We start from the raw sequence: 14,136 nt of genomic DNA, 5'->3' as shown, positions 1-14,136 counted from the left end.
AGATGTCCCCCAGAAGCAATCATAAATTCATCAAAGAAAAAGTGGTTTACAGACTCCCCTGAAAGAAGCAGTGTACATGTGAGGACAGAGCAGAATCTCTTTGCCATGTATATTATAGAATCTTCATTGGTGTGAATAGTACAAATGTTTCGTTCTGGTACAAACTCTGTGTTTGCAAATTACAAGAAGCATTGTTTTCAAAAAGCTCCCCTTAAAAGAACGTAACTGGTTTCTGTGAGTAAAGCAGTTACTGTATTGCACTTACATGTGATGTTGAAGGAAATGCAGTTTTGTTTTCTGTAGATCTGTTGGTTGTAAACCATCCATAAGACTAAAGCTAAAATGCTCATATTCAGAGCTGGGATCAAAACTGGTATTTAACCTTTGCATCTTCTTATAATCATCCTTCTAAGAATATAACGGAATCTGGAAGCATCTGGACTTTGAGTCTTTTCAACTGAGCCCTCTCTCAAACCTGACACCCCCGAAAATGCACAGACATGAACAGAAAAGGCAAACAGACTGGCCCGCTTTTGTGAAAATGGCTTCATTCTTTATTTTTAAAATATTCAGATATTCTCCATAGGTGGGAAAAGCAGTTTAAAATTGTATATTACCACTTCAAAATTAGAATTAGAAAAGCAAATGTATTTGGGGTTGGTCTCAGCAATACCCAGAAAAATCAAAGGTCCTGGCTTCCCCCAATATTGTCCCAGCCATTTCTCATATGTATATAGTATAAACCGTGACAAAACACTGCCTTTATATTATTTAGCAATATGTTGTAAATAGCATTATTAAGCTCTTTTTTTTTGTAATAAAGACCCTTTGATTTGAATATAGTACAATAACTGAACTGATAAAGTCAATTTTTGATTTTTTTTTTTAGCTAGAGGCAATTTCAATTGTGGATTTTTGTTGTTGTCTATTGTTCTGAAGACTTTGCATAATTTATTGGTTTAATTTATCCTAATTTATTTGATGAAGGTGTACAATTTTGTATTACCAAGGATGTACTGTAATATTAATTGATATGATAAAAAAACAATGAGACTCCCTGTCCATATTAAAAAGTAAATAAAAAGGTGCAGTAGACAATTGATTTTAAAGTAAAAGTAAAAAGTTTAGTTTGGCAGCTACTAAATTTTAAAACAGGAAAAAAAAAAATAGTTGTGGGGGGAAGGGTGGGAAGGGGGTTTTTCTTTGTGTGTTTAAGCTTTTGTATACTCTCCAAACTTTTACCTTTTGCTTTGTACCACTTAAAGGATACAGTAGTCCAATTGCCTTGTGTGCCTTCCATCTTCTCTTAAACTGAATGTATGTGCAGTATATATGCAAGCTTGTGCAAAATAAAATATACATTACAAGCTCAGTGCCGTTTGATTTTTTTTTAAACATGTGACATTTAATTTTTGGACCTGTGTCCAGCTGTAGGACAGCAGGCTCGTTGTGACTGTAATATCAGTGATGGAGTTTTCCTTTCTCTCCCCACACTTGGCGCTTTATTTTATTTATTTATTTACTTTTGGCCACGCAGCTTGCAGGATCTTAGTTCCCCAACCAGGGATTGAACCCGTGCCCTTGGCAGTGAAAGCACAGAGTCCTAACCACTGAACCGCCAGGGAATTCCCTGGAGTTTTCTTTTTATTGCAATTCTTAATTACGTTGATACAAACCTAGGATCGATGCATGCAACTCCTAGAAATGATCTTTTTTATTTCAGACGTTTGTAGTAAATGGCTAGATTTCTGTCTGAAAACTCTTCTCACAGATTTAACTTTAGCCCTCAAAATTTAAAAACAACAAACATTTTGGTTCCAAACAATGTTGTGAGCTAAATTCAGTTCAACGATTGCTAATGTCTCACGATTTGAAGAACAAGGAAAGATGTTCCCCAAAATCACAGAATGGTAAATATATTATTTGAAATATGGGGAGTGAGAGCATGTATTGTTTCTACTTGGTTGAACTCAGAACTAAGTCCTAATGTAAATTCAAAACCTTTCTAAAGTGTTCCTTTAACATGACTGGCAGCGTGTTTCATACTAAGAACATTGGTTGTATGGCTTTTGAAATTTTTCTTTATCTCTTTTGCTTTGGGTTTAAAATCATGTCTCCTTTATCTTCCAATCAGGAGCATGAAGAATCAGCAGAAATCATTGACCCTATTAAATGTCATTCACAGCGGCACCTCCCTTTCCGTCTGCCATATTATTGTTCAGTGAGTCTTCATCTCTCAGATGGCTTCATTTGCTTTTCCCCTCAATGATGAAAACTTGGTATTTTGACCCTGTTGTCATGAGGGTGCTTAGAACCAATGCAATCTCGAAACTATTAAGCGCTAACAGTACTTTTCCACTTTCAGCTCTTTTCTATCAACGGCACAAACTTAAATTCCAGTCTTCCTAACTAAATTGTGCAAAAGAGCATGCCTGTGTCCCTCTAGGCCAAAATATTTATTCCCTGATGGGAGAAAAAAGGGAATTCCCCCCAACTCCCTTCTACCTGCTCTTGAAAGGGAGAAGGCATTTGTGGTAATGTAATGACTCCCATCTTCTGATACTTATTTAACACCAATCTGCTTTAAATCAGATTGGATAATCCAGGGAGAGACTAAATCACTAAGAAGTTACAGCAGGTGGTACTGTTTTCTGAGAGGAGGTTTATTTAAAATGTTAGCTTCAAATCATTGCTTTTGTGACTAATTATCTGACGGTACTAGTCCAGAATAATATATACCGTCCTTCTTAACATTGATCTGAACTCTGATCACAAAACTTTTGCCACATATGTCTGTCTTGATGCCTGGCAGTACCCTTGCTATACTTGAAGGGATAAGTTTCACCAACTAATAGTAAAGAAAAGGTTAATTTTATTCATCGGTACCTCCATTTATCATCATAAATGATTTACACGTTTTTCTTAAAGACTAACAGCTAAAGATCATCACATTTTTACAATTAATTTATTCACACATGCTAAGGTGAGGGATAGATGTCCCTGAATACAAGTCATAGGAAAACATCAAATATTTACTGTGTGTTACCAACTTCTGGGGTCTATGAACACTCTCGAAGGCATAAAATACAAGGGAGGTATTTATAAAGGAAAAGAGCTCATACAATTTTAGAAAACAGCTGATATGATATCTAAGCAAAATGGTGAAAGATTACTAAAGAGATAAATTGTGCCACACATGTCCCCCACGCCCCACAAGCAATATAACCCTTTGGAGGGAGGGTCAATACTGTGGAGGAAAAAACCTAAGGGGTAACCTTTCTAACTAAAGGAAAATAAAGAGAGCACTGCCTTGGGTGTCAGAAGACCTTCCTCCAATCAATTCATTTCTAAAAACCTTTATGTGGCCTCCCTGGGACCCCAGGGCATGACACGTAACCCTTGAGTGTCCAGGAGACTCAAAAGAATTATAAAAGGCTAAAGGATTCTTAGAATCAGTGCAGCCACCATATTGACTTTCTCCGAAGGATTTCTACACGCCAAAAGAAAAAAAAAAAGTTTGTCAAGATGTTTTCGCTTCTCATAAGAAAGGGAATTTAAGTTGCAGGGCGAGACAAGGGCAAAATTCTGAAGTTGGCCAAGTGTGACTTTGGATCTGTTTCTCTCTGTTCATGATCTATCCTCCCTTCAGTAAGTGCCTCTGCCCCCTGCCAAGCATTTAATGCTCTCGTGTGGCCCCAGCCCTTCCTCTGTGCATGGGGACTGAGGCATCTACTGAAGGTAACATGAAGAAATCACTGACTTGGTGTGTTCCTCTTCCAGTGGTATAGGCATTAAAAAATACATGGTGCATTTTATGTTTTCATATTAGGGCCAAGGACGCCTGAGTGATTAGGGGCTGGAGGCCTTCCCCACCAAACACAAGCCCAGGCCCTTTGAGCCGTATCACTCATGGCTACACCTTGCCTGAATGCAGTGTCATCTGTCTGGGCACCCTTCCTCTCTCTCTGCAGGATTTGTTTCCTGCCCGTTTTCATAGAGTCCTTCCGAATGTCTCCAAAATCATTCAGAAGGAGGGACCCTTCTCCACCACTGGACATTGGTTTATTTTTCTGGTTAGACAGGAAAATAACTAGTGCTGAAGAAATTTTAAAGAGAATATAACTCAGTGACTTTTGTTCCCGAGATCTCTAGGGTAATGTGTATTATCTCAGGGGCCACCAAATTGGGACCTCTTTTAACCAAAGGAGCTTTATTTTTATATTGGGGTGCAATAAAATGTTCATTTTTAAAAAAGGGTGTTCCCTGTTTAAAATAACAATGATCTCACCAGGTATAATAGAACAAATCTCTAAGTATGAATGTGAGTATTAAATTCAATAAGTAAGTTCTGTCAAACTTTCATTTAAAGAAAGGAGTTCCACGAACTTATGGTTACCAGAGGGGAAGGGTGGGGAGGAGGGATAGATTGGGAATTTAGGATTGACATGTACACACTGCTGTATTTAAAATAGATAACCAACAAGGACCCACTGTATAGCACAGGGAACACTGCTCAGTATTCTGTAGTAACCTAAATGGGAAAAGAATTTGAAAAAGAATAGATACATGTATGTGTATAACTGAATCACTTCGCTGTACACATGAAACTACCACAACATTGTTAATCAACTATACTCCAATATAAAATAAAGATCTTAAAAATATATGCTTACTGATAAAGTCAATCAATGAAAAAACAAACAAAAACACAAAATAATAAACGTGGGATCAACCCAATTTTCCACTTACAGATGAATTGATTAAAAAAATGTGGTATATACATACAATGGAATATTATTCAGCCTTAAAAAGGAAGAAAATTCTGACAGAAGTTGTAACATGGAAGCATCTTGAGGACATCATGCTAAGTCCAATAGGCCAGTCACAAAAAGACAAATGCTGTGTGATTCCACTTATATGAGGTTCTAAAAGCAGTCAAATTCAAAGAGTCAGAAAATAGGATGGTGGTTGCCAGGGGATAAGAGAAGGGAATGGGGAGCTATTGTTTAAGGGGTATGGGGTTTCAAATGGGGAAGATGAAAAAGTTCCAGAGATGGATAATGGTGATGGTTGCAGAACCATGTGAATGTACTTATTGCCACTGAATTGTACACTTAAGAATGGCTAAAAACATAACTTTTATTTTATGTATATTTTACAATATAACAATAAACATTTTTTTAAAAAGGTAAAACAAAATAAGGAAAGGAGTGCTCTGCTAAACAACAACACAATACTCATTGGGTAGAGTAAGAGATCTTTAAGGATGAATGTGAAAATTAAAATAGTACCTTCTATGAGTTCTAGCAAACCTTCAAAAAAAAGAGATCATTTTTATACTATAGAAACAGCACAGAGCCTGCCTGACACGTGGGTTTTTTTGCCGAATCACCATTAGTTCCCTTTCTTCTCCCCCAGCCGGTGGCTTTTGTCATCTTGCCGTATTTTTTCCAATTGTGATCTAAGAACTACACCCAGACCCATGGCAGCTTCCCAGGACATTCACATTTTGAAGAACACAGACGTTCTCCAGGAACTGAAAGTTTCTTCCCATGCCTCCTGTTTCCTGGGGCCCTTGCCCTCAGCCTCAGGCCTATAGCTGCTGTATGTAGCCCCACCTCCAGCCAGCCATGCTTGGGTAGGCCCCAGAATAGGAGTGGAGCAGCTTAGAAAGATTAAGGTGCCGCAACAAGCTGAAACAATCACAAGGGTTGCCTCTACCCTGGCAAAGGGGAGGGTATTATTTGCAAAGCCCCCTGATGGGTGGCCCAGGTGCTAGCTAGACAGGCTCAGGAGATAGTTTGGCAGCCACCCTGGAAAAAATGCCTGTGTCTCTGCAAATAAATCTGCTGGTGGAGAAAGCACTGGGTTTTCCCCAGTGCTTGTGCAAACAGTACTCTGTGCTTTGCTGGTATCGGAAATTCCTTGGTGTGAGCAGCTCTAGACCATGAAAATCGGAGCTATGGATTTCTTGTCATTGTTGTTACCCTTGACCTGTTGGGAAATAATTTCAAAAATCGATAGTCCTATTTCCAATTATTCACAACATGAAAATTGTTGGTAACCAGAAGAAACATTTTCTCTAAATCCCTGTTCACTGCTCAGCAACTGACAGTGAGCAAGAGAGTCTTGAAGTCTGACACGGAGGAAGGTTAATGATCATGAACCCAAGCATGGTGTGGGCATGTGCCTCTGAGTATGGGTATCTGCATTCTAGAAAAAATTATGAATAATATATAGATTACCAACTATTATTTATATCTTTTCCCCACTCAATAGCCAAGAATTTGTAGAATCAACATTATGGTTAGATATGTGAAAAATCTCAGTGAGATGGATGCATCTCTAAGCAAAATGAAGGTATCAAAATTTACACTAGAAGTAAAAAGTTTTAATAGAACCGAGATCCTAAAAGAAATGGAAAAAGCTGTCCAAAAAACAATACAAAAACAAATATAATCTCCTCTCCTCCAAAGGCACCCGGCCTCATAGGTTTATGGGTGAATTTTATTCAATATTTAAAAATATTGGATAAACAGTTCAGATACCTACATCTATACATATATATATATATATATATATATATATCTCCCAATTTTTTTATGAAGTTCACACTTATTAATACAATTGCAAAACTCCTAAGTAAATTCCAATCCACCAGTAGAGTAAAAATAAAATACTATACTATACTATAAACAAGCAGGGCTTGTAATGAAACTGAGATGAAGGAAGACCCAGATTTACTGATTTTCTGGGTGAAAAGCAGGAAAAAGTTTACTGATACGCTGATTTGTTTTTTCTACCTTCTAATGACAATGGAGACAAATATATCTTATTGGGGCTGTCAGCTAATTTTTTCTGTTATTAGGGCCAAGTAGCCTTTGCTCTTTCAGCCACTTCAGTTTGCCAGGTTGCCTAATTTAGAGGCCGTGTCTCATTTTAATATGTCTTTTTGGAACTCCGAGTCTTTAAAAGAGTCAGATTCATCTAGTAGAGCTTTAAGGATTTCCCTCAATAATTTTTTTTAAAAAGAATAAAAAAAGGAAAAGAAATCCAGAAAAGTAATGCTAATTAAAGATAGGCTATTTCTTCTACATAAAAGGAATCATGACTTTTTCATTTTCTGGAATATTGACCTAAAATTAGAGCCTATTTGTTTATAGTATGAGAGGAAAGGATAAGATACCAGGCTCTAAAGAAGTATTGACTTGGCCAGCACTGACCCCAGGCCATCTGGTGAAGCTTATGAGAGTTTCCATTGCTTAGAACTTTGGAGAGGGACGTGGCAATATACTTAATTTTTTTAAACGTGCATGTTTTTGCCTCATCAGCTCCACATCTAGCAATCAACCTTATGGAAATAACTGAGTGCATAAGCAGACAGGAATCACAAAAGCACATATTCAGTTAGGTTAAAATGTGTGATTTTCTTTTTTTCTATAACTCAACTTAATCTCTTCCTCAAGCTCCTTTTTTGTCTGATGGTAGCAAATAATCTAGTCACTTTCAGATGTGCTCAACCTTTTCAGACGAAGTTCCATCCCTTTCTGCTGCTTTCCCTTAGGATGGCATCTAAACTCTTGGGTATTAGCAAGGAGAAGGAGGCTTCTGGTTCTTGGCTGGTGTTTAATAGTGCCAGGTCCTCTGATCCTTGAGCAAGGAGCCCTGAGACTTCTGATTCCAAGGTGTCATCAGGCCACCAGTCTTTGTTTGCTAACATGGCTATTACTGCATTGAGCTTCCGGCCTGCAGGGTTCCTACCACTTTCCACGAAGGCATCTTCAGGCCTTCACTGGCTCACTTTCTTCCCCATTATATTTCCGTCAGGGCTCTGGACACAGGGATGTTGGACTCTTTTCTCAAGTCACTCTGAGGTCTATGCTCTCTGCCCCTGGCACTCATAAAGTCTGTAGGTACCCTATGGAGCCACACTACGTTGGCCCATGGCATTTCTGCATGGCTACTATATTCTAGGTGCCAGGCAGCACATAGATACAAATCCCTTCTTTCTTACTCCAAACGTACTTGGCTGCTCTGTCACCTCCACCCAAACCCCAGGCTCAGCCCAGGACAGAAGGTGCAGGGCCCCTTTGTAGGGAAAGGGTCTGATTAAGTGCCTCTTGTCTTAGCCATTTTGTCCCCTAGACTAGGAAAACTTCTTCCAACCAGTGAAGGTGGGCCAGGCTGGCTCCTCATCTGTTATCACTCTGTTCTTTGTTGAGGATGAGGCTTTACGCCTTGATTCCTTTGACTTAATTTTTGAGACTAAAAGCACTCTTTTCTATCACAAAAAAGTTAGGCTCTGGCAAATTAAAAGCCTTTACTGTCAAGACTATTGTCTCAACACTGAGTTTTAAGACTCTATTTTAAAATTCAAAAGTCAAAACCTTGATTCTTTGTTCTCTGCATTTGCTCCATGAGTCCCTTCTAGAAGCAGTGCTTGCCCGTGACTGAATGAGGACAAGTCACAGATACTGGTTTGCAGCTGGGAGGACCTCAGTTAATATGTCTAAATTTTATGTGACAGGTTCAGAAATACGCATTGCAGGATTGTATGTAATAATAGAAAATGGTAGACAAACTAAATATCCATCACAAGCTGAATTGTTAAAGTGAATTGTGTTACTTTATGCCTCTTTCAGCTGAACTTGACTTGGGTAGAACTGACCCCAAGAATAACCATTTCCCTAATATGTCATCACAGCCACACAAAAATTGTATCTGGCTTCTCCAAAGCTTTATTTGTGCTTTCAGTGGTAAGATTTGTATTTTGATTCCATGGCCTATGGAATATTACGCAGCCACGAAAAATCTGAGGATGAGCGATAGCTATATAGTGAAATGGAAAGTTTCCACAATACGTTCTTGAGTTTTACAAGTAAATGTGAGAATACGTCATATAACATGACTCCACTTTGGTGTTGTTTTTCAGCTGATATATCTATCTATATCTACAAAGTTCACGTACGCTTGTGTACAGGCACACACACGTGTGTGCACACACACACATACACACACCACCACCATAGTAAATGCTACTTTTGAGGAGTAGAAATGGGCAAGGAAGCGTTTAGGTGAGGGGGTAATTGTCACATTTACTTTATAGATTTCTGTAATGTTGGAGTTTCTTTTTAGTGAGCAAGCACAACTTTTGTTTGTAAGGGGCCTACCTACCAAGACAAAAGCAAAGAGGGAAAGTGCGCCCTTCACTTCAGAGGGGAATCAAGGTCCTGCCCTGGATGGATGCATCCCCTGTCTTGTCTTGCTCTCCAGTGGGCAGTCTGCACTACCCAGCTGGCCTCAGGTGTCACGGACTCCTGAAGAAAGTAGGAGGCACAGAGCCTGATGGACCTGCCTCGGAAGCTTAATCCATGACTTGTTAGGCTTTTAGTCTTTTTGAATCACCATTCTTTCTTTCACAAAATAACACCTACCTCTCAAACTGAGGAGTAAATGAGACGTGTTGTGTGAATTGCCTGGTATAGAAGGTGCTCCTAAACAGTAGGAGGAGGAGAAATTCAGGTAGGAAGACGTACTGCTAACCCTGGGAGCCATGATTGTCCCCACAGGGCGGTTATTGACACGGTAATGCACCATTGGTGGCCTATTCCTCTTTCTTTTTTTCCCTCAACTTAGCAGCCCAGATCCACCCTAATTGAGCATCTGGAAAAGGAAACAAGCAGGGTACACACACAGGAGTGAGCTCTGCACTGTCCTCAAAACTAGCTCTCTCCAGGTGGTGTGTAGGTGTGGGTGTTATGGATGGGAGGGAGGCGTCAAATACACCCAAAGCATATGCTGTGTTTTGCTTGGGTCAGTGTGATAATGGGTTTGCAGTTCCCTACCACGTATGAGGAAGAAGTAAGGAAAGAGACAGGGGAACTTTATTTACGAAGACCAGAGTTTAGGGTGAGTGATCAGAAAAGATATTAACTGGGGCTTCCCTGGTGGCGCAGTGGTTGAGAGTCCGCCTGCCGATGCAGGGGACACGGGTTCGTGCCCCGGTCCGGGAACGCGGAGCGGCTGGGCCCGTGAGCCATGGGCGCTGAGCCTGCACGTCCGGAGCCTATGCTCCGCAACGGCAGAGGCCACAACAGTGAGAGGCCCGCGTACCGCAAAAAAAAAAAAAAGAAAAGATATTAACTTATGAAACAGACGGCACCAAATCATACTATAAGTCTGGGTACAGGGTAAGAGAGGGCAACAGAGAGGATGGTAAACAATGCCCATTCAGACGTCAAAACTTGCTCTGGACTTAGTGAGATGTGACGCTTACACTTCCAGGAAATGGAGACTAGGGCAGAGCGTGTATGGAGGCAGAGCGTGTATGGAGGCAGAGCTGGAAGGCAGAGGAAATACAGGCCACCCACATCCCCACCTGCCCTGACCTCTCACCCTAAAGCCTCAGGAAAGGGAAAATCAATAGGCTCCCGAAGTGCAGGAGCCCGGGGTCTAGGGCTGGAATCTGACCCATGCAGAGTGTTTACTGATCTAAAGACGGATAGGTTCAAATGAGCTCATCTTTATCTTGAGAGGAAATTAGGGAGCCCAGACCCAGACAAAGCCACATTTTATTCAATGAAAATTTAACACCACCAGCACCACTGCCGCCACCACCTCTTACCCCACAATGTACACAATATCACACAAGACATCTACCCTAGTAACCTCATTTCTGAAGTTCAGTTCTGGAAGATCAACAAATAGGGAACTATGAGCTTACAGAAAACCAGAAAAGTGATTCCAGAATATTTTACTTTCACCCTTCTTGCTGATCTGTATCCTCTTTTTCCCCCCACAGTTTGCAAATATTGACTAAGTTCAAGGGCAGTGGTAGAAGGTCTAACTTCAGAGTTAGCATGAGGTGAAATACTTAAGATGGTGCAATCCTGTCCTAATGAAGAGCATATCAGATCCCAAGTTTGGTTATGGACAGTTCTTGTCCCCTGCCCCAGTTGATATTTGTTTTATCAAGTCAGAGACTATTTTTGTCATCATTGTTAATCTCCCTCTTGCCAGATCTGTTTTGGCCGAGGGCATGCACTTGAGGTATGTTAGAAGAATGGAGTGCAGTATTGTGGGAAAGAATTATCACTAATTCTGTCTGCCTACAGCTTCCTCAGCCCTGTTCATCTGATCTTAACACACTAAGCAAACTTGTAGATGGAAAGTCCTACAAGTCCATGACCTGGTTCCAAGAAGTAGACTTTTTTTTTTTTTTTTTGCGGTACGCGGGCCTCTCACTGTTGCGGCCTCTCCCGTTGCGGAGCACAGGCTCAGACACGCAGGCTCAGTGGCCATGGCTCACGGGCCCAGCCGCTCCGCGGCATGTGGGATCTTCCCGGACCGGGGCACGAACCCGTGTCCCCTGCATCGGCAGGCAGACTCTGAACCACTGCGCCACCAGGGAAGCCCTAAGAAGTAGATTTTGAAGCTGAAAGAGCAAGAGAGCAGCATTCCCATGATGACTTTAGGTCCTCATTCTGTTGGAAATTTTTTGATTTGCCCATGGGGAGAGCTTGATAGAATATTTTGCCAATAAAGAAACACACTGCTAAATGGAAAGCTCCAACTCATTTAAACTCCTCTTTGGCTTCAATATTACACAAATCTTGTCTTAAGAATTCCTGGAGACGTGGCCTAAGTCTAGTAGTTCTAACTGGAACTCAGAATGAACTGGCACTTCTGACCCATGGGTTTTGGAGTTAGATAGACCCTGGCTCAAATCTTAATTTCTCTGAGCCTCAGTTTCTTCCTATGTGAAAATAATCATAACAGTGCTCTCCCTGCAAGATAGCCATGAGGATTAAATGTGGTATTATATCTGAAAGCATTTAACACAGTGCCTGTTGCTTAAAATGGGATTAATACATTTTAGTCTCCTTCCTTCCGCTCAGCTCCTCCAGCTGCTGGTGTATCCCCTTTCTCTGCTGCATACATTTGACATAGTGGAATCAGGCCAATGACACTTGAGGGGATACCATCCTGATAAGAGTGAATAGAGAAAAGGAAAGGTTAAACAATGTTCAGAACAGCAATGTTCACTTTTAAATGATCTGAGTGTAAACTGAGTGAGTTCCACTGACATTTTGAAAGAATGCAAATATATAAGTAAACTTGTAGTTGTGCTTTCTAGACCTGGACACTGCCAACAAAAAAATCTCCATGTGGAGACCTTTGGGGAGATTTTTAATCTACACACCATAGAGGCCACTGTATTCTGTTGATATTATTAATGATGTAACTTGGTTACCGAGTAAATGAAATGATAAATCTCCTGGATAGTTTGCTCCAAGGAGAGGTAATATTCTTTCAGACTCATACAGCCTTAGCTGCTATGTTCTACCTAGAGTTCCAACACTATCTCTTGTTTGAAGTTATCACATGTAAAAATTGTAGTAGATTATGTAACCCTTGGCCACTTCCTCTCCTAGCATTCTTGGAATGGCTGGAATCCACCAAACTATATCCTCTTTTTGGGCCTCCCGAGTTCCCCCAGGTGTCTCAAAGCAAACTTGCCTCCTACCCTTTAGATAAATAGCTATATGCAAAGTAGATGGTCAAATGTGTATTTTGTATAAGCCAGTCTTCAAAGGTTCTGACAGCAATAATGACTTCCATATGCAATACAATCAATTCTCCAATGTACACAATCTGGCCAGAGGGAAGATTGATACGAACAATGGAGCATTGAAAACGTATTTATGTTTGATTCTGGAGTGATAACCCATCAGCCTTGAGAGGAAGTCACACAGTAACCCCTGAATCTGGCCTCTGTTTCTCCACTTTTGGTAATTCCCAATATCACCAGAGCTAGACTGGAGGAAGGAATGGGAAGAGACCATAGAGGACACTCAATAAATATGTGGCCAATTAGCATATATTTCAATTTATTTTTCTATATGTTAAACAATGAACAGCTAGAAGAAAAAAAATGGAAATAAAGTAACACTAAACCTATAAAATATTAGGAATAAGGCTAAAAATGGTGCTGTAAAGACATAAAGAAGACCTAAAAAAATTCAGTCAGACAATAATGATAGCAGTAATAATGATGATAACAGTAACTAACATTTATTATGTTCTTATAATGTGGCAGGAATTATCTACATGATTTCTTTAATCTCAGAAATTTTATGAGGTATTTATACTATTATCCTCATTTATAAAAAAAGGAAACTGGGGCACATAAAGGTAAGGTAACTTTTTGAATAGAAAGATCCAAATTCATAAATTTTTATTTTGTCTAATTTGCTCAATAACTTTATAAATTAATGCAATCAATTTACTCTATAAGCTAATGCAGTCCCAATTAAATTTAGGGGACTGTTAATGGAACTTGATAAACAATTTTAAAGTTCACCTAAAAAAGGAAATGCTAGCAAAACAGAAAGCCGAGAAAGGGTTGAAAAATAATTTTAAAAAAATCAATTTTAAAAACTATTAAAATTATATTAAGGTTTAGTACGGTTGTTAGATACACTCAAGGACTTACCACAGAGCCAAGGACATAGAGGACAGTCAAAAATATTTCGAAAAGTAATGCATATTTCTACCTATCTTTTCTATGGCTTGCCCCAATAGATAAAGAAACAAAATTTAAAGTTACTGTAATTAAATACTATGTTATTAACACCAGGATTGACAACAATGGTTTAAGAAAGCAGATTAGAAAATCCTGAAACAGATATATAGGAAACATAGGAATTTGGTCTCTAGTAAAGATTACTTTCAATCAGGAGGAAAAAATAAACTATTCAACAAATAGCATTGGGATAATTTGCTAATGATATGGATAAAACAAAGTTAGATTTCCATCTCACAACATATGTAAAAATAAATTATTGATAGACAAAAGTTTGAAAATATATATTCACACACATAGGCATGTGCACAAACACATGTACACACACACATAACACATGCATGAATATTCTGGAAAACTAATTTTACCATCTTACAGTTTGGAAGGTATTTTAAGCAACACAGAAGCCATAAAGAAGTAAAATAAAAGATATGGCTACATAAAAAGCACATATATATATACGTACATATATATGTATGTATGTATATATATATATATATATCACTCAGCCATAAAAAAGAATAAAACTTTGCCATTTGCAGCAACATGGA

The sequence above is a fragment of the Delphinus delphis genome, chromosome 1, assembly GCF_949987515.2.
Source record: "Delphinus delphis chromosome 1, mDelDel1.2, whole genome shotgun sequence".
Classification (NCBI taxonomy): domain Eukaryota; kingdom Metazoa; phylum Chordata; class Mammalia; order Artiodactyla; family Delphinidae; genus Delphinus; species Delphinus delphis.
Note: the sequence above shows the minus strand (reverse complement) of the source record.